The sequence below is a fragment of the Phoca vitulina genome, unplaced genomic scaffold (assembly GCF_004348235.1).
Source record: "Phoca vitulina isolate PV1807 unplaced genomic scaffold, GSC_HSeal_1.0 scaffold10, whole genome shotgun sequence".
In the NCBI taxonomy this organism is placed as follows: Eukaryota; Metazoa; Chordata; class Mammalia; order Carnivora; family Phocidae; genus Phoca; species Phoca vitulina.
The window spans coordinates 21,104,471-21,124,566 of NW_022589713.1; the positions used below are offsets into that span (position 1 = coordinate 21,104,471).

Sequence of the window (20,096 nt, forward strand, 5' to 3'; positions counted from 1 at the left end):
AGAAAGACCTTAAGAGGGGGTCTGTGTAATCTTGGCCATCACCACTGCAGGGACTCGCCGCTCCCTCACCCACTTCTTGCTTCAACCCTGCCCGGCTAACTATTTGCAGTTCATAGCTATATCCTGCCTCTGTCTGGACTTTTCCCATGTTGTTCTCTGCATGGGAAGCACTGTCTTGGTTTGAGATGGCCCAGACACACACCTTGAGACAAGGATTTTTAGTGCAAATAGATGATTTAGACGATCCTGTGAGATACTGGTAGATGAGGGAAATACATTGGTAAGATGTAAGGAAGTAAAGGCAGTCAAGCAAGTTACCTCTACGGGCGACTGGCTCAGTCCCTCTGGAGAACTCTGGGAAATAGTGTAGAGCAGTGAAGAACTGGCCTCTGAGTTATCTTACGTGAGAGATGAGATTCCACCACCATCCCTGTGTCATTGGTTGAGGGCTGCTCTCAGGAGGAGTTAATTCTCTGGCACTCTGGCCTGCCACTGGAGTAGGGGGGAGGAAGCCCTAGGTCCCAGAGTTGCAGGTGCTGACGGTTGGCAGTTGGCAGTTGGAAGCTGGGCTTGCAGGGACGTGTTAAGTGCCAAGGAGATATGGGAGGGGAACCGCTAACATTTTCTGTGAGTACCTTTAGAATTCAAGTTAGGTATCACCTCCTTTGAGAAGCACTCCATGGCCCCTCCTTTTCTCTCGCTCAGTGGGTTGGGTGCCTCTCTGCTTTGCTCCCATGCCACCCATCCCTCACTGCATTGTCACTGTCTGCATCTGTCCTGATGAAGTCTGAGCTCACTAGAGATAGGGGCCAGCTCTCCTATCTCAGTGTCTCTGTGATGCCTAGAAGACAACATGGCCCAGAATCTGGCACATGGTGCGTGCTCAGTAAGTCTTGAGTGAATGAACGAATGAGGAATTCTCTTCATCATCTGGAATAACGTTGGTTATGCCCTATGTATTCCTGCGTTTAAAAGCTTTAACATAAATTATTACCATTTCTATTCTAGTGGGCTTATTTTTAATGGGAATAATTTCCTACGGAGGGGTCTTCCAGGTGCAGGAAAAGCACTAACGTGTTTATGGTGTACCAGCTGGCACACCGGGCCCTGGCTGATTCACTGCTGAGCGTTCCCCTGGATTCCTGGAGCAAAGCTGGGGAAGGGGCACGAGTGGCTGCCAGGCAGCAATTTTCCACCTAGAAAACCGTCGTGCGGGATAAGGTTGAGGGAGGAGGAGTGGCAAGGTTTCTGCACAGACCAAGAGTGCCCCAGAGATCCCATCTAGTCTCATTTTAGGTGGTCATGATTTACTCATTGTCATAGTCACTTAGCACTCTGGGAAGGATGCATTGTCTCTGAGTAGAGCGCAGTAGTGATGATTTGGCTGTCATTATGGATAATAATTGTGTTTGCTGTCTGTGCTGCCTGGGCTTATTCGGGAGCATTCTTACCACTGCTATAATTTTAAATATTTTAATTAATGATACTTTCCTGTGATCCTGCCTTGAGGCTCCTTAAGCAAAATGAGCAATTAAAAAAAACCCACAAAAAGCAAATGAATGAAAATAAAAGAAAGGGCATTTAAAAAATCATTCTGTTCTTATGATGTTTTGGGCTTGAAAAATGTATTCAGCTGTCTGCTGCAGGCAAGAGAAAATTCTCACTACTTCCGCCTGTTATCTTTTGCTCCCATAGTCATCCGTCTCCTGTAGCTGCTGAGTGACTGGAATATACATAAAGTATCACCAAGAAGAACAGGAGAGGAGGAAAAGGGAAAAACCGCGCCCAGCAAACCCGGAGCCTCGTGCTTTTAAAAAGTATGTCATTATCCTTGATCATCACCATCCATCATTGTTATCGATTACTTTTACACTTCGCCAATACTGTAGATATCACTGGTAAGATACCAAAGAACTGGTGTCTCTATCTGAGCTCTTTCATTCCAATTTTGGTGTACGTGCTGCTGAAGTGAGCACTCTGCATCTTTCAGTGTAGTAACTGGAAATGGTTCTGGCTGAGCAATCACAAGCCTCGGAATGTTCTGTGAGGCTGATGGGTGAATGCATGAGAGAGGCTGGTGGGGTAAGGTAATCTGAAATGTTAATGTGTTATTTGCACGATATAGGGGATATGAAGGACTAAGAGGTGAAATTTCCCTCTGCATCTCATCACCATATGAGCTCTCTGGCCAGGTCAGGATTCCAAACTCAGGACGCTCGCTTGGCCTGCACAGCTTTGACTTCCAGAGTGTTTTTAAGAGGTTTGAATTAGTAGCCAATATTTAGCAAGGGAGGCATTAAACATGAAAATCTAGTTTCCAGTCTTTCTGAAAGTTCAGCAGATCTGCCAGCCCCAAGCCACGTGGCAGTCCTGGGCGGGTGCCCTCTCTCTGGTGTGCTGCCTCCACCACCTGCCAGCATGGGACAGCGACAGAGAGCATGTGCACAGCCTCTCCGCTCTGCGTGCGGTGACTTCACAGTGGTAGCTTGATATCACTGAGATCAGCCATAGTGGGGATATTTATACCATGAACACTAGCAAATGCTACAAGTCAGTTTTGGTTTTTTTCCTCTTTCTCTCAGAGGGCCCATTGTTAAACGCTTACCAGCATGGCGCTTGGCTACCTGTTTAGATGGGAGTGGTGTGCAGTCTTCAAACCCACAGCTCCCCGTTGTCAACGGACAATGAGGCCAGATTGCCTGCCTCGTCCCCTGGGTTGGATCCCAAGGCTAGGATCTTCTCACACCGCTTCTTTGTGTACCAGGGTCCTGTGAGGAAGACTTCCTATCCCGGGCCTTTGTTTGCCAGAATAGGCTCATCAGAACAAGTGTCTGAAGGGGAGAAGGTGAGGGTTGGCTTGGAGCTGGGGGAGGCGGCGGCCTGATCTATGAGGGTGAAAGACTTCTGTGAGCCTGGAAAGGGAAGGGTTCATTCTGCGAGGGGGAAGATATGCCTTGTTTGTGTGGCAGACATCCAGTCCCTATTTACACAGTATCCCATTTGTATGCAGCCTGGGGGTGGCAGGAAAGTTAGTCAAGGAGGCAGGGAAGTCACAGACTACCGGACAGACCACTTGTGCTCTGGGGCTGGGAGCATGGGAGAGGTGTCCACTGGCTGGACTGGCTCCATGGGCGTGGGGCCTGTGCGGTTGCACTCGCTTTAATGCTCTGCTGGCACTGTCTTGAAATTCTTAATCATGTTGAACCACGGATCTGCATTTTTATTTTGTACTGACTGGGCTCTACAGTTAGGTAGCTCGCTCTGTCTCCTAGGAACAGACAACAGGGGACCCAGTTGCTCTGGACTGCATAACCTCTCACGGGACTTCCAGGGCAACCCCAAGAAGCTGGAGAGAGGTCCTTCACAAGTTCCCACTGACCCCCGAGGGTGGGGCTCAACCGGATTTATGTGCTTAGAAACACTAAGAAACATGGTTTTTGGATGGGTGCAGAGCTGTCTTACGGCACTATGTTGACTCCCCCCGCCCCCCTTGGGTGAACTGGAGGCACAGTGCCAAATTCTGGTGAATATGACAAGGTCTTTCCCCAAAGAAAGAGTCTAGTGAGAGACATGCAGAGGTGACCTTTTTTTTTTGAAGACTTTATTTATTTATTTGACAGAGAGAGACACAGTGAGAGAGGGAACACAAGCAGGGGGAGTGGGAGAGGGAGAAGCAGGCTTCCCGCGGAGCAGGGAACCCGATGCGGGGCTCGATCCCAGGACCCTGGGATCATGACCTGAGCCGAAGGCAGACGCTTAACGACTGAGCCACCCAGGCGCCCTGCAGAGGTGACCTCTTACCCCATGTAGCACATTAGGGCTGAAATCTGTAAAATGTGCCATGGGGATACAGAAACAGGAGCAGTTGGTTCTGCCCAGGTAGGATCAGGGGAATTTATGGCAAGGCCCTGAAGGTGAGTAAGAACTCTCTGGGTGGAGAGGTGGGAAGATGGAAGGCAGATGCTTGACTAGAACCCTCTTGCTTAGGGGTCTGCTGTGTTTTGATGGTGCTGCAACTTAGCAGTAGTGAGGTCCATCTAACAGCCTCTCTCCCACCTCCCCTGTCTTGTGCTGAGGCTGTGATGAGGTCAGAAAACCACTCTGGAGCCTGGCTCAAACGATCAGATCTTTCTTGATTATGCGGTGGGAGAACGTTTGGAAATACTAGCAGATGTCTTCTCCCTAGTACATTCCTTGCCTGGTGACCCTTCCTCTGTCTGGGTAGCATCCTTGCCTCAGAGAAGGGAGGTGACAGCAGAAGCCTTGGCCGGGCTTGGGCTGAAAAAAACTGAGACTATGAAGGGCCCAGGGAATAGTGAAGTCAGAGGGAGTCACAGACAGGTTTTCTGAACCCTGGGATTAGATGGGGTTTTCCTAGAGGAAGGGGGTGTCAGAAGGAGAGGAGAAGGGATGGGATGGTAGGGGTCCCAGGAACATGGGGCTCCATGGCCACCCTTCCTCAAATTACCCTGGGAAGAGGAAGGAAAGTGATTGAAGTTGAAGACAGTGATTCTCAGTCCTATTAAAACTTAACGACTCCTTTATGTAGTAAATATCTTGTGAAGTCCTCTTTACTATCTTGAAGTAAAATGAAATTCATGGGTAATATAACTCCCATCATTGTGACAACCAATTAATACATCCACATATTTCCAAAATGCCCCATGGGGAATGGGACTCGTCCTGGTTGAGAGCTACTAGTCTGGGGATTTTCTTTCCTGGACAGAAACCAGGGAAAAGCAAAACCCCAGACCAGGAATAGCTGTGAGGTGGGTTGGGAAGGGCCTAGGGCAGCCGGCAGAGAGCATCCTTCCATGAGGGTCCTCAGAGCTGCGAAACAGATGCGGGGGTGGGACAGGGCCACACAGAGTGTCCTGGGCATCACTGTGAAGTGGATGTGGCAGGGGTGCTGGGAGATCAAAGGAGCCTTGTGTTGGGGGAGAAGAATGGCCCAGTGATGACCTGCATGGCCTGAGCAGTCAAACCTGAAGGAGCCCGGATGTCTCCGCAGATGCCAGCATAGGTATACAGCTGCACCCCAGCTCCATCCCGCTTAAGCTCATTGTTGGAAACAGAATCATAATTTTCCACACATGGAGTTTGTGGATGGACATTCTTACTTGCTACAGTTCTGTTCAGAAGAATCCCTCACTTGATTGGGTTCAGCCTCCCCCCACCTCCCCTACTGTGGAGGGGTAACCGTAGCTTATGATCCGTTGCCTTAGCACAAATCTCTGCTGCTTAAAATCCAACTATGCCTGTCTCTTGGAAGATGAAGAGTCTGGTGCAGAATAAAGATAGTCTGTGGGTTTTATGAAACATGAAAAAGAAAAGAGATCTCAAGTGTAGATCCTTGGAAGGTAAAAACTGCCCCTTTGGGGGACAATAATCACATAATCTTACTTTCTGCCTTTGCTAGGAAATGAGGGTAGTGGTGGTGGTGAATATATTTGCTGTATTGACAACAGAATGGGATTTAGAGGGAGAGAACCCTTCATTTGAATCTTGGTTTAGTTTTTCAGGTCGTTCACTTAAGTTCTTTGGAACTCAGTTTCTTTATCTGTAGAATGGGTGTGAGAATCAGATGTGGTAACATATAGAGAGCTCTTTGTGATCTGTAAGGTCACGGTTGTTAATTATTGTCATGAAAATCACAGCAGGAGCAGCTAAGTTTTGCCATCCAGTGACCAGATAGGGGTAAGTAGATTGCCTTTGATCTCAGTGGTTTCTGCCTCAGATAATTACTACTCAAGAGTTCTTTGATTGGCACTTGCAGCTGGAAAAACGTCTTTGAAATCAATTTAATCATCTGTGAGTAAACTGAGAGATATATTTCATTATTCAGTTGAGTGAAATGTAAACTACCATTTGCATATAGACTATATCTGTAGAAGTTGAATTCCGATCATTAATTCCCTCACATTGACTCTTGGTTAGTTTTTAAGTTGGCTATGTATTTGTTAAAGGCTTGTTTGAAACCCATTCATCCTTCCAGCCAGCCAGGCTTCCAACCAGTAAAAGCACAGTTGTTGAAGTATTTAATTTGTCCAACTACCTGGGAGAGGTCCTGTGGGGATGCAGCCATGAATCAGGTATAACATTGTTGTGAAGGCTTGCAGCCTCCTGGATTCTTGACTACTTGCTTTCTCTATTTTTGATGCTACCTCTTGCATCTTCATTAAAGACTGTATACTTTATTTAGTTCAGTTGTTTTCTTTGTAATTCCTAACTTTTCTTTTTTTTCGAGGGATGGAAAGATCATTTGTTTGGTAGAGTGGTATCAGGAAGACTGTGTCTTCAAAAGTAAAGTAACTGATACCTGGCAAGGTATATCCTGTTTATTTTATAGATTTATCAAAGTAAAATTGAGAATTAAAAAAGAAAAAACAAAGTGTTAGAAAAATATACTCTTGGGGTGGAGAAGATCTTCTAAAATAAGCCAGGAAACCCATAATCCAAAGAAGAAAACATTGACATATTTGATGAGATAAATATTTAAAACTTTTATAAGTCAGATGGTACCATAAACAAAATCTAAAGACAACAAAACACTGGGGGGAGGGGATAAAACCCCCAACCCATATGATAGACAAAAGGTTAGTATTTCAAGGGCTGTACAGAATGTTAAGAAAAAGTCATATAGCCATTGGAAGGAAGGGCAAAGGCAAGTCATACCTGAGGAAGCAAACATGGTAAGTAAACATATGAAAAGATGTACAGCCCTACTGGAAATCTGGAGAGTGCAAATTAAAGGAATGGGATACCATCTTCACTCAATTGATCAGCAAAACATAAAATGATTGAGAATTGCCGAAGCTTGGGGTGGTGTGGGGAAATGGGTTCTTTCATCCACTGTTTGTAAGAATGTGAATAGTTATAACATTTTTGGGAAGTAATTTCAACATAATTTAAAAATAAAAAAGTACATATCCTTTGATCCAATAAGCCCACAATTTCAGAGAAATAAAAGTACTAGTACATCAGAAGAAATACACAAAGGTACCTATTGCAGCAGTGATTGTATAAAACAGGGACTGGGAGTTGGGGAACGTGGACATTCATCAGTTCAGCGACGATTGAATAACGTACAATACGGAATATTATAAAGCCACTAAAAAGCATGACTTGGATTTATATTTATTGCCTGAAAAGAATCCACATTATAGGGAAAAATTAGGTCAAACAGTAAATGCACATATATAATTAAGGCCTAGAAGGAGCTATGGAAACAAATACCTCAAACTACTGACACTGATTACTTCAGGGGGTGAATTTGAGGGCAAGAGGAAGCTAAGAATTGGCATTTTTGTATGTTTCTGTTTTGTTTGAATTGTTACACAATTAATGCTTCCGTGGAGGTAGAAGTGAAATTAAAAAAAAATAAAAAGGGAGAGAAGGAGGGTGGAAGGGAGAGAGGCGGAGGGGAGAGAGAGAGATAGAACAGGTTAGAGCATTAACATTTTAGACTGTAGTCTCATGGGGGAGAAAACAGTGATTTCCCCAACCACTAGCAAAAGCGGTCGTAAGTCAAAGGCAGTAAGAGCGAACAGAAATGCCGCTGTAGAGTTTGGCTCTTTAACCTGACGTCGTTATTCTTATAAATTAGAGATATGGGCTGTTCTTGGGTTAATGCTCGGTATTATAGTAGTGAGGCTCTTTCAGTCTCTCTTTTACAATGAAGAATTTGTGCCCTTATTTTTTGTTTTTGTTAACGTCTTAGCAGTTTTATTTGTTGAAGGCTTTTTTGAGATCCTGGTTGTTTAAAAAGAAAAGAAAATAAGAAAAGATAAATAAGCCCGAGAATAGGGGGAAATACTATTTGCGTCCCTCAGTAGTTTGAAGGTTGCTGTAGTTCATCTTCAGATACCGAGAGTCATGAAAGATTTATTTAACCACATTTCTCTTAAGGTCGAAGGAGTTGAGATGATCACTCTCTCATCCAGGCTTCCTTTCTTCACCCAGGTCCTCTTATTTATTTCTTTCTTTTCCTGAGCCGAAATTTGAGCTACTGTGAGAGATTTTTAGTCAGTTCCCCATATTTGAAACCACTTTCAACAATGCCATCCATCTCCTCCCCCTGCAAGTGGCATTATCTCCATATCCTTGGAGATGAGCCGCCTCCTTCCCCTTTTATCACTCTGAGCTGTACACGTTTGGTTACAAATGCCCCGATAATGTTCTCGTTGGTCTCTCACAAGTGAAATAACAGATAACCATTCTCCCAGTGATGGCGATGCTGTCATCCTGCACCCAGATAACCAGGAAAGAAGGTATCCACTTCTATTGCGTGTTGTGATTAAGATCTCACTGGTGAAGATACAAGTGAGATTGCCTTTATAAAATAATATCTGTGCTCAGATCATTTTACTCAGCTCAGATAGCAGCTAACATCATTTCTTGGGGCCCTCCTCCTGTAATAATCTGCACTGGCTTTCAAACATGTATGCTTACCACCTGCCCTACTGGTGAGATAAGAATAAAATTATTAGATGGCACATTATATTGTGCCGTGTTTTTCATATTACTCATACAAATGAGATAACAGCTGCAGGATAGTCTGTTTCGTTCTTGGTAGAACTCCCAATCATTGTGCTGCAGAATCAAGGATAGCCTTCCATCTCAGCAGTTTGGGCTCTGGTCTGTGGGTACTGCCCTCTCTTAAGTCCACCTTCCTAGATTGCCTGATGTGAATTAACAGGGGACAAATCCTTTCATCCTAAGCCAGATTTAGGCTAAATGTACAGTTATCTAAAGGAGGTAATCCACAGAGTGTTTTCTCAAATTTTAGTTATCAAGCCTCACTTTTTAATGATATTTGTTGTACTGGGGTATCACCAATAATATTACTTAATACTTTCCTTTAAATTATTTTAATTTTAACTGCTAGTCTCAGCCTTATCTTAACCAGTAAGAGTGATGAAATCACAAGTTTGCTATGCTGCTTTTATTATATCTAACTGATACGAAAATAGACATGTAAACCATTAATGTTGTTTTCTGTGCACCATCTAAAGTAATTCTGAGTGATACCCACGGATGTTTAAGAAACATCCTGTTTGAAAAACACCATTAGAATAGTTCTCACTAAAGTATACACTACACAGATCATTTGTTGGTGGCTGCTTTTGGTGAGCAATCTCATGCCTGGAAAAAGTAGACAGGAAAAGGCATAGATATAAGAAGGATTCAGAAGGGAGACATTGGAGGGAAGTGAAGTCCTATCTAAGGCACCATCTCATCCTGGTCAGACTTGGATGAGTAAGATGGAGCCAGGGCCACCTTGACTATCACCTTTCTAGGTTATTGGTATCTCCCTGTGCCATAACACATTTTCAGGCACCGCGACTCTGGGACGAGGCTTCTTCTGCCTCTTGCCCTTTCTATGCCGGCTCACGTCATGGACTCCCTCAGAGAGAACTAACCTTCACGGGGGATTTCCCTGTCAATACCATGCACAGATTTGTGTTCAATGCATTAGTGTCTGGACTGCGGTCAGGAGCACCGATCAACCAGCATCATGAAGAGGAGGCAAGGATGGTACAGGTGGCAAGTGCCAAGTGTTGGAGGGTTAAGTGTTCTGTTAAGATTATCTTATTTATCCAAGAAAAATGGGTGCATTATAAAGTCACTTTATATGTATTTATATATGTTGTTTTAAATACAAAAACAAAAAACAATATAAGAGGTTATGGCTGGAAAACATTAACTTAGAGGTAGCAGAGGCCTCTGACAGCTGTCAGAGAAACTTCCGTTCCAAGCTTTTCTAGGTACCTGTAATCCCTGGCTCGGAGAGCTGTGTTGTAGTAACCCCTTCTGTGACAGTCTTCAGCTCTACATTTCCCAGTTATTACCCTGAACAAGACTATCAGACTTCATGGTGATGATCGAACCTGCTCTGGCCAGTTTGTTAGAGTTCTGCCTTTTTATGGCCAGATGATGACCTCTGGCTGACTGTCCCAAACATGGCCCTAAATGCCAACATAGGGCTACTTTAGACATGTGGTCTCTTCTCTTGCAGAGCTTTCAGGAAGACTGCATGGATATGGAGCTGAATAGGACATACAGGTGTTTGATAGGCAGATGAGTAGGAAAGAGTTAATCTCCAAACCAACCAAGGTTTAGTTGTGGGCCTGCCAAGCATCCAGGCTGAGCTTGTGGGAGCACCACAAGGGAGCGGTTAATCAGACATCAGTTTCCAGGTGTGTGCATGACCCGACTGATGACCAAAAATTGAACTAAATGTCTGGGAACAGTTCATGTGTACAAGCCTGAGGCTCACAGGAGACAACAATCAATCCCTGCTTCATCCTTTAATCCATATTCATTGCCAACAACAATCTAGCAAAATTCAGTGGGGCTTTTTTGGTACTCTGGTTAAATAAAGCAGGAAGACATCTGTAGTGTTTTGTAAATAGCATTTTGCCCAGTTGTTCAGCACTGATTAGCCCATGTTTGCCCTTCACTTTCCCAAATTAACTTTTGCCATCATCTTGCATGCCCATGAAACTTGGTTCCCCCAGGCTGCTGATTGCTGCTTTTCCCTAAACTCACTGATTGTACCTGTGTCCACTGACCACCTCCCTGAACAGTTTTGCTTCTGGTTCTCTCAGTGCCTGTTTCTCTCTAGCTTCCCTCTCTACCTTTCCTAATAGAAAAAGGAAAAAGAATTACTTCAGGAATTTACACGTTTAGTAAAAATAGAATATTCTTCTTTCTAATTTCTTGAACTCAAATTGTTCCTCTTTGCCCCATTAAAGAAAGAGAAAAGGAAGGAAGGAAGAAGAAAGGAAGGAAGTAAATAAAGGATTGAGTGAGGACAGAGGAACACTTAGGATTGAATCTTTTCCCAATTAAAAAAAAATTGAACATTTATGTGTAATGTAGATTATTACAAAGGTAATAGAATCACATTACAAAAATGTTGGAATAAAGGAAAAGAAAACTCCATAATACTAGTAATATTACAGAATTGCTGTTAGCAAGTTGGTATATTTCCTACTAGTCTCTCTGCTAAGCACCCACTTTTAAAATCTCATTGTAATCGTACTGAATATGCAAGATTTTTCTCTTCTTTTTTCACTTAACATTCAGCCATAAGAATTTTTCATTGAGCTGTGTGACCTTTATAACCATACTTTTTAATGACTGCATGGTTTCCTTCAGTGAAAAAAAAAATTACATGACCATTCCTTGATTGTTTTGATATTTAGATTGTTCACAATTGAAAAATTTTCACTATTATCATTGAAATGATACTGTTCAAGGTTATATTCCCACCTACCCCCACTTTTGCATTATTTTATTAGGTTTTATTTCCAGAAGTCAGATAACCAGACAAAACCAATGGACATTTTAGGGGGCTGATTCATCATTTGAAGTTGGGTTCTTTTTTTTTAAGATTATTTATTTGAGAGTGTGTGTGCAAGTGGGGGGAGGGACAAAGGGGGAGAGAATCTTTTTTTTTTTTTTAAAGATTTTATTTATTTATTTGACAGAGAGAGACACAGCAAGAGAGGGAACACAAGCAGGGAGAGCGGGAGAGGGAGAAGCAGGCTTCCTGCGGAGCAGGGAGCCTGATGTGGGACTCGATCCCAGGACCCTGGGATCATGACCTGAGCTGAAGGCAGACACTTAACAACTGAACCACCCAGGCGCCCCTGGGGGAGAGAATCTTTAGGCAGACTCCCCGCTGAGCGCAGAGCCCAATGTGGGGCTCAATCTCATGACCCATGAGATCATGACCTGAACTGAAACCAAGAGTCAGATACCTAACCGACTGAGCCACCCAGACACCCCTGAAGTTGGGTTCTAAAAGCCCATGTGCCCACTGAGTCTTCACCACTCATCTTAGAGGGCCCGTCATACACCCTCACTGGATTCTCCCACTTGTTTTTGCTCCTCCCACAAAGGTGGGTTTCTCATTTCTCTTATAATGGGGAAGAGGCTCCAATCACAGATTTCTTACTGTTTGCCCCCAGTTTGAAGCCAAAGAAGCTTCATTTGTCTTGTGAATGGTCCCCATGATGTAGCAGATGCCTTTAAAAGAGCTGGTTGTCAGCCCTTCACCCTTGCTAAAGTTTGGCCGCTGTTGAAGATAGCTGGGTAATGATGAGAAGAAGCGTTGTGGGCCAACCAGGGTCCTAGGAGGGGGATTGAGAAAGTGGAACCCCGCAAGTGAATGGCTATAATATATCCAAGAATAATTTATTGAGTACACAGTCCCCGACTTATGATGATTTGACCTGGGGTTTTTTGACTTTACCTTGGTGTGAAAGTGATTCATTCATTCAGTACAAACTGTACTTCAAATTTGAATTTCGATCTTTCCTGGACTAGTGATATGTGGTAGGACACTCTTTTGTGATGTTTTGTGATGTTGGGCAACAGCAGTGAGCTGCTGCTCCCATGCAATCATGAGGGTGAATAACCAATACACTTACAACCATTTGCACCCACATAACCATTCTGTTTCTCACTTTCAGTACAGTACTCAATAGACTACATGAGATATTCAATGCTTTATTGTAAAATAGGCTTTGTGTTAGATGATTTTGCCCAGCTGTAAGCTAATGAAAGTGTTCTGAACACATTTAAGTTGGCTAGGCTGAGCTATGATGTTTGGTAGGTGAGATGTACTAAACGCACTTTTGACTTAAATTGTTTTCAGTGATGGGTTTACCAGGATGTAACCCATGGTAAGTCAAGGAAGATCTGTGTTTTTATGTGTATTAGCCACTGTGACAGGTATTGGGTATATAGATGTAAATGCTACCATGAAAGGGCTTACAGCTTGTTGGGGAAATGACAGGCTTGTGAGTAACTGTTACAGAGACAGAAGGAGGGACAAGAAGGAATCAGGATAAGTTAGCAGTCAAAATCCTCACTGAAGAATCTTTGCACATCAGGCCCCGTGTTTCCAAGCTTTGTTTTTGTATGATCAGGGAGGCAGGGGAGGACAGAGTGGGGGGTCGCTTGTGGCAGCTTCACTGAACTAAGACGAATACTGTTTGCAGGAGAAGATAAGACCCTGTGTGGAGGAATTTGAATAAAGCATTTCCCTACTCACTGACCATTCCTGACAAGGTGTGCATATGTGTTCAGGTGGGGCAGATACCTTGAGCACAAGTTGATAGCTTTCACTCTGGAGTTCCAGAGATTGAACAGTCATGTTGTCCCACCCTGGGAAAATTTCTGACCTAAGAATGGGCTTATAATGAATGGCTGACTCTCAGAGTCAGATTAAGTGAGAGATGACAAGAGTGGAATACTAAGGAAAACTAGGCATTATTTATACCTGGGTATATATGGTTCTTTAGATCTTCCTACATAGCGTGTCTCTTCTTTTTCTTGTCTCTTATAGAGTACTTAATTAAAATTGTAGAGTTTTAAAATAGAAAGTGACCTTAATCACCTCAGAGGACTGTCAGTAATATGACACACTAAGGTAATAGATGTGATCATTCCCCTTTAACTTCAAATACATAGAAATGCCGGATAAAAGGAAAATGTAATGAACTTTTGGTGAAATTGCATTGCCAAACTTGAAAGAAAGAAGATCATCTCAGATGTAGGGGAAGGAGAGGGAAATGAATGCTCTTATAGTGGGTGGGTGAGGGAGAGCTGATGAAGGGGACTCGTGGGAGTTTAGTGTCCACATGAGACTTGAGCTGGGCCTATAGTGTCCCCATGAGGAGCAGTTATGTGGCCTCCAGATCATAGGAAATGGAAGCAGGAGGAATCCTATACACAGCCTGGAAAGTCACAGAGCTGCCTGCTCATAAAATGTGGACCAGAAAATTGCACCCATTTGCCAGGGAAAGCAAATGGAAGCTTGTCGTTTGCCCAGAGATTTAGGCAGAAAGAAAAAAAAAATCATTTAAGAAACCTAATCCCTGGGCCTGAACTATGTAGACGTATGTGATCCAAATTTACGCTACCTGTCTGGTGTGGGACACCCAAGCTGAGAATTTATCATAAACCTGGTCAAGGACCATTGAAACCCTATAGGCTCCAGTAAAAGCAAATATAAAACTTCTCAGCAGGAATCCTTTCACAATCCAGGGCACACAGAATTCCATAGACCTAATACCCCTGATGAAGAGAGGCTCACAATAAAAAACAGACAAACCTCATGAATCAAATCATCACACATCGGGGTCAGGAGATACCACAAACAGGAATCCTTATTCACTACTGGCAAGAATGTCAAATGGTAAAACTACACCAGGGAGCAATTTAGCAAGATCTACTACATCTGAAGATGAGCAAACACTATACCCAGAAAGCTCATGTATAGGTATATGCTCTAGAAAATTGTCACATGTATATAAGATGTGCCCAAAGATCTTCACTGCCTCATTGCTTATAAAAGCAAATTATAATGATGACTGAAAAAAAACCCAAATACTGAATCAGAATGGGAATGGATAAGTAAAGGATGATTTATTCACATATTAGAATACTATAAACTCATTAAAATGAATGAACATATCCAAATGTATAAATCTTAAAAACATGATGTTGAGTGAGAAAGCCAAGTTTCTCAAGGATAAGTATAGCGTACCAATTATGTAAATTTAAAAAATATAAATAAATATTATATATTATTTATGAACATGTGCAAAGGTAGTAAAAGTATAAAAACAGAAAAAAACATGTCAATCTAAGAAAAGTGGTTTCCTTTTGTGTGGGAGGGAAGGCAAAGGACTTGATTTAAATCTAGGTCTGACTCTTTAACCAGTAAAATACTAAAAGTATTCCATATGGACTCCCTGTAAACCAATACATTTAATTTTTTACTATGAAAAAAGAAATCCTCCCCCCCATTTTTTTTCCTACAGATCTTTTTTAAAAAAAGAAATAATGCATTACAAATCTCTTGTAGCCCCATTTATATATCAGTCCTATCCCATCTCCTCCCTTGGTTGTGCCTGTGTGATGTGCCGCCTCTTCACATGCAAACCAAGGCCAAATCATACATTTAATCACTCCCAACATACCAGGAAGGAATTGGTGGAGGCAAAAGAATATAGCCACAATAAGATACTTCTTACAGGGACTAGGGAAAATAATGCTGTTGGCACTGGTGAATGTCATGTCCCATACCCTCCTGGGTGAGCATTCACAGGACGTCCTGATGTGGTAGTGGTGGGAGTTCCCTGTTGGGCGGAAATGGCTCTATCCTTGTCCTGTTTTGAAAGCATTCCCCATATCTGCTGTTCTCTACCACCACATATGAGATGGGCAGTGGGATGTATTTTGTTTTTCTTCTAGGAGCTGTATTTATTGTCATAGCTCACTTCCTGTTGTAGGGAGTCCAGGGCGCTGGGGCTGACCTTAGGGCTTAGGCAATCACAGGCCTTTTTTTTCAGGACTTGGAAGTTGGACCAATTAGCCAGTCAGTTAGCTTTCCAGAACCTTCAAGGGATATTAAACAAAGCCAGAGATCTTATGGAGTCATGGTCCATGAATTTTGACCCTGTTTTTATAGTATCTGTCTCTTAGCAACAGGCTCAAGAGCTCTGTGCGAGCTCCTAGCCCTGGGTTAAGTACTTCCTTCTTATTCCCTCAAACAATGGATTGAGGCAAGGCTGATGTGCCCTCACTCTGGAGCTCTTTACAATGGGGGTAATTTGTATTTTTTGAGCAGCAAGTGAACTATAGGAGGTGTTGGAAGGGGCCTGGGCCATTAGGCTCACTCCACTTGCCTGGTTTCTTCTGGGTTTCAATCTTAATTGTTTTTGTGCTTCCCCCTAACTACCTTTTCTTACACTAACTTTAGCTTTGGGAAGATAATATCTGACTCTTAGCCCTCTTTGATTGCTGGCCACTGTCTCTTAGCAAGGCTCTATCGCCTTCCCTTTCTGCTCTACTGAAACAAAAACTCACTCTAGCATCATGGTATTTTTTTCTTCTAAGCTGAATCCAAAAATATAACATGTGACAGTTTAACCAGTTCTTTTGCAATCCCATAAAAAGGATTACCAACTTGAATGTGGGGAGGAGGGATCCTCATTGCATCTTAGTCCACCTAAATCCAGGTGGTCTGTCACTCATTACATCCCACTCCTAGTACTGACTTACATATCGGTTAGGACCATTTTGGTTGTAAGTGAAAGAAAAATAATTCAAGGGAGCCTGGGTGGCTCAGCCAGTTAAGCGTCTGCCTTCAACTCAGGTCATGGTCCCAGGGTCCTGGGATAGAGTCCCACATCAGGCTCCCTCCTCAGAGGGAGTCTGCTTCTCCCTCTGCCTCTGCCCCTCCCCCCACTTGTGCGTGCTCTCTTTCTCTCTCTCTCCCTCTCTTGCTCTCTCTCAAAATAAATAAATAAAATCTTAAAAAAAAAATTCAAAAGAGCTTTTACAAAAAGCCCAGGGAAGGTATTGGCCCATGTTTAGTAAGTACAGGGGGTATAGATAGTCTTTGGTGAGCCTGGATCTAGAGATTCAAATAGCATCATCAGGACTCTGTTTTCTCTACCTCTTGGCTCATTTTGTCCTCAGAGTTGGCCTCATTCTTAAGCAGACTCTCCATGTGGTGGAAAGATGGTCACCTATTGTTCTTGGCTTATATTGTTTTCATAGCTGGTATTACAGCAACAGAATGCCTCTTTTTTTTTTTTTTTTTAAGATTTTATTAATTTATTTGAGAGAGAGAGAGAGAAGGAGAGAGCATGAGCAGGGGGGGCAGATAGAGAAGGAGAAGCAGACTCCCCATTGAGCAGGGAGCCTGATGTGGGACTCGATCCCAGGACCCTGGGATCATGACCTGAGCCGAAGGCAGACGCTTAACTGACTGAGTGACCCAGGCGCCCCAGAATGCCTCTTTCTAACAATTCCACCCAAAGTCCTGACTTGTGTCAGGTTGGCCCTGTGCCCATGACCGTGGCCAGGGTCTGGGATTCCCTGACTGACCCGGTGGGGGCTATGGGCAGGCGGTGTCAGTACCACTTGAAACACAAGGAATAAAATGAGTACAAGGATGGTTCCTCAAAGAGATCCTAGGCAGACAAAATAAGGGTCTTCTAACAAGAGTGTTCTGAATCATTTGCATGGTCTCTTTGTCAGAGACCTTTGGAAGATTTCTTTGTATTTACAATGGGTAATTTTTTAGTGTATTTACAATGGGTAATTTTAGTGAAAGACATTGGTACTTATGTTTAAAATCAAATTGTCACCAAGCGATCTCCTTAAGCGAAAGTGTTTAACTTTTAATGTAGTGGCTCTCAAACTAGATTTTTAGAGTATCCGTTGACTTTGGGAATACACATACTCTTTTAAAAAAAAATTTAATGGGGATTAAGTCATATATTATTCACATTTGGGAAATGCTTCATACCCTCTCAATGATGTATGGTATAGTGCCATACGGAAATATATGGTTCTCAATTGTTTCCAAATAAGATCTCTTCCTGACAGCCCTACATTTTGTGGATCTCCCACAACATAGTAATTGTACTTATATTACCTTAAGAAAAATACATGTGACAACAATTACTATGTAGTCAGCATTTTATTAAGCCCAGTAGCACTGGTAACACTTAAAAGGTAACTGTATACGTAGGAGCTGGCCTGATAATTTAATCAGGCTTCAGAAAATGCTTGGGCATGTGTGAAGTTTTTTGGACTCCTCCTGGGATGGTACTTATGAGAACTGGGTCTGTAGGTTAGGGACTGCTGGAGTAGTGAGTGCTTAAGAATATGGTTCAGTCCCAGCTTTACCGCTTGTGAGCTATTTGACTTTGGGTGGGTGAGTTATTTAATCTCTTTAAGATTTCAGTTTCCCCAAATGGGAACTGGCAGTAACCCCACCTGTTCTCCTAAGGTTGCTGTGAGGATTACAGATAATATAGGTAAAGCACTTGGCAGAGTCCTTGATACATGTTAGCACCCAATATGTGGTAGCAGTTATTGTTACCGCTTTATATTACAATTATCTGTTTACTTAAGTCTCCTTGAAGATAGGCATTGTGTTTTTTGCCCCTTTATATTCCCAGCACCTAGCAGGGTCTTAACTGAGGCAGGATATGTTTATTGAGTGAATAAATAAATTATTGGAAAATTAAATACAATAATATATTTTTAAAGAATTTATTTGTTTATTTATTAGAGAGAGAACATGTGCAAGAAGGTGCTCGTGTGGATTGGGGGAGGGGAAGAGGGAGAGGGAGAGAATCTCAAGCAGACTCTGTGCTGAGCATGGAGCCTGATGCAGGGCTCGATCTCACGACATTGAGATCATGACCTGAGCCAAAATAAAGAATCAGATGCTTGGGGTGCCTGGGTGGCTCAGTTGTTAGGCATCTGCCTTTGGCTCAGGTCGTGGTCCCAGGGTCCTGGGATAGGGCCCCGTGTCGAGCTCCCTGCTCGGCTGGGGGCCTGCTTCTCCCTCTCCCACTCCCCCTGCTTGTGTTCCCTCTCTCGCTGTGTCTCTCTCTCTGTCAAATAAATAAAACCTTTAAAAAAAAAAAAGAATCAGATGTTTAACTAACTGAGCCACCCAGGTGCCCCTTAAATACAATAATATATCTAAAGAGTCTAGCCTAGTGGCCGCAACATGGTTAGTACTCCTTAAATGAGCCTTCTCCTATTGTCCAGGCTTGGACATATAATCCTCAAACTTCAGTGTACTCAAGAATCTCCAGCAGGGCTTGGCTTATTAATACAGATTGGTAGCTCCATACCAGGTTTCTGATTTAGTAGGTCTGGGTGGGACTGGGAAGTAGTATTGAGTATTATTTTAAAGCCCCTCTTCACCAAGGCTCTCTAATATGAGGTGCAAATCATGGGCCCTACCACTGGGCTTACATGTCTGACTCAGGGCACTGTGGTCGTCTGTGTGTTGTCAGCTGGTAATGCTGTAGGAATCGTCTTCAACAGTAAATAACCAACATCACTACGTCTGGTCTTATATTTCTAAATTGATTGTGCAGATGTCACACACCATTCAAATCAGTTAGTCAACGGAGGCTTTTCACGGACAGTATTATTTCTTCCAGGCCGGTGAGTGCTTGCAAGTCTCTTGGACAGTCCTTTTGTTTTACTCACTCTGTGTGTGTGCATGTGTGTGTGTGTGCATGTGCACGTGTGCCCCCAAATGTAGTCAACTTGTCCTGAGTTTTTTCTTATAATCCATTATATAATCAAGGAATTAATTTACTGGAGTCATAAGGGTAGGGAGGGGAGAGTTTTTGCTTTTCATTTTTAGAAATCAACCACCTTGGGGCGCCTCATGCTTGTGCTCTCTTCCCTCTCTCTCCCTCCCTCTCTCAAACAAACAAATCTTAAAAGAAAAAAAGAAATCAACTACCTTTTCTTAGTTATAAAATCCTTCTAAGACTTAAATCTGTAGTCACAAGCTCATTAAAAGCAAGTTGCAATTACAAGCATGTTTGTGTGTTTCCTTCCCTCTTGGTGCCTATGTCTGATGCTCGTTTTTTCCTTGTGAACTTTAATACATGTTTAATATGAATCTTAATGATTTGATTACAATGGCATAATTACATAATTGAAATGTATTGTGCATGCTGGTGGAAGGAGTCTGGAAGGTGCTCAGTGAGTGACGTTACATAAACAGAATAATAATGATGGTGAGGTTGGTAGTGAGACTAATGAGAAAATGATTAGAAAAACTTAGAAGGAATGGACACTTGTAGAATTGAGAGGGTACCATTTCTTTTGCTTTAACGATTAGTATTTATTTCACCTTTGAGACTGAGGCTTCTGAGAATCAGTATTATTAGAATGAGGTGGGTTCTGATGGTGGGCTTTTTGGAGGCCGCTTTGGAGATTTGTTATGGGGATACCTGTCTGGGCATAAAGCAAGCCAGACTTGTCAGCAAGCTCTAATACACTGCTTCTTAAGATGATTCAGGCAGAAGCAAGCTCAAGTCTCTCTCTTACCACTGTCCTCGCTTTGGAATGCTTTATGTGGCACATTTGTGTATCATCAGAACATTGAAAGTGCCATTAATGTGGAATGGAACCATCTTCCCCTCCCTAGTGCAATTCCACCCTCTCTCGCTGGTAACATATTGCTGCTGAAGAGGACTGGCACTTAGCCAATCGTTTTGTGCTCCCAGTTAATGGCCACCATT

General features: G+C 42.9%; 1 long non-coding RNA gene across 1 annotated transcript in view; it reads left to right on the forward strand.

Annotated features, from left to right (window-relative positions):
- The window catches only part of LOC116635010, a 172,733-nt gene that overhangs the window by 24,904 nt on the left and 127,733 nt on the right, over positions 1–20,096 (forward strand). The window contains exon 3 of the long non-coding RNA XR_004300088.1: positions 1,696–1,817. This is a non-coding gene — a long non-coding RNA (uncharacterized LOC116635010). The remainder of the gene's footprint in view (positions 1–1,695; positions 1,818–20,096) is intronic.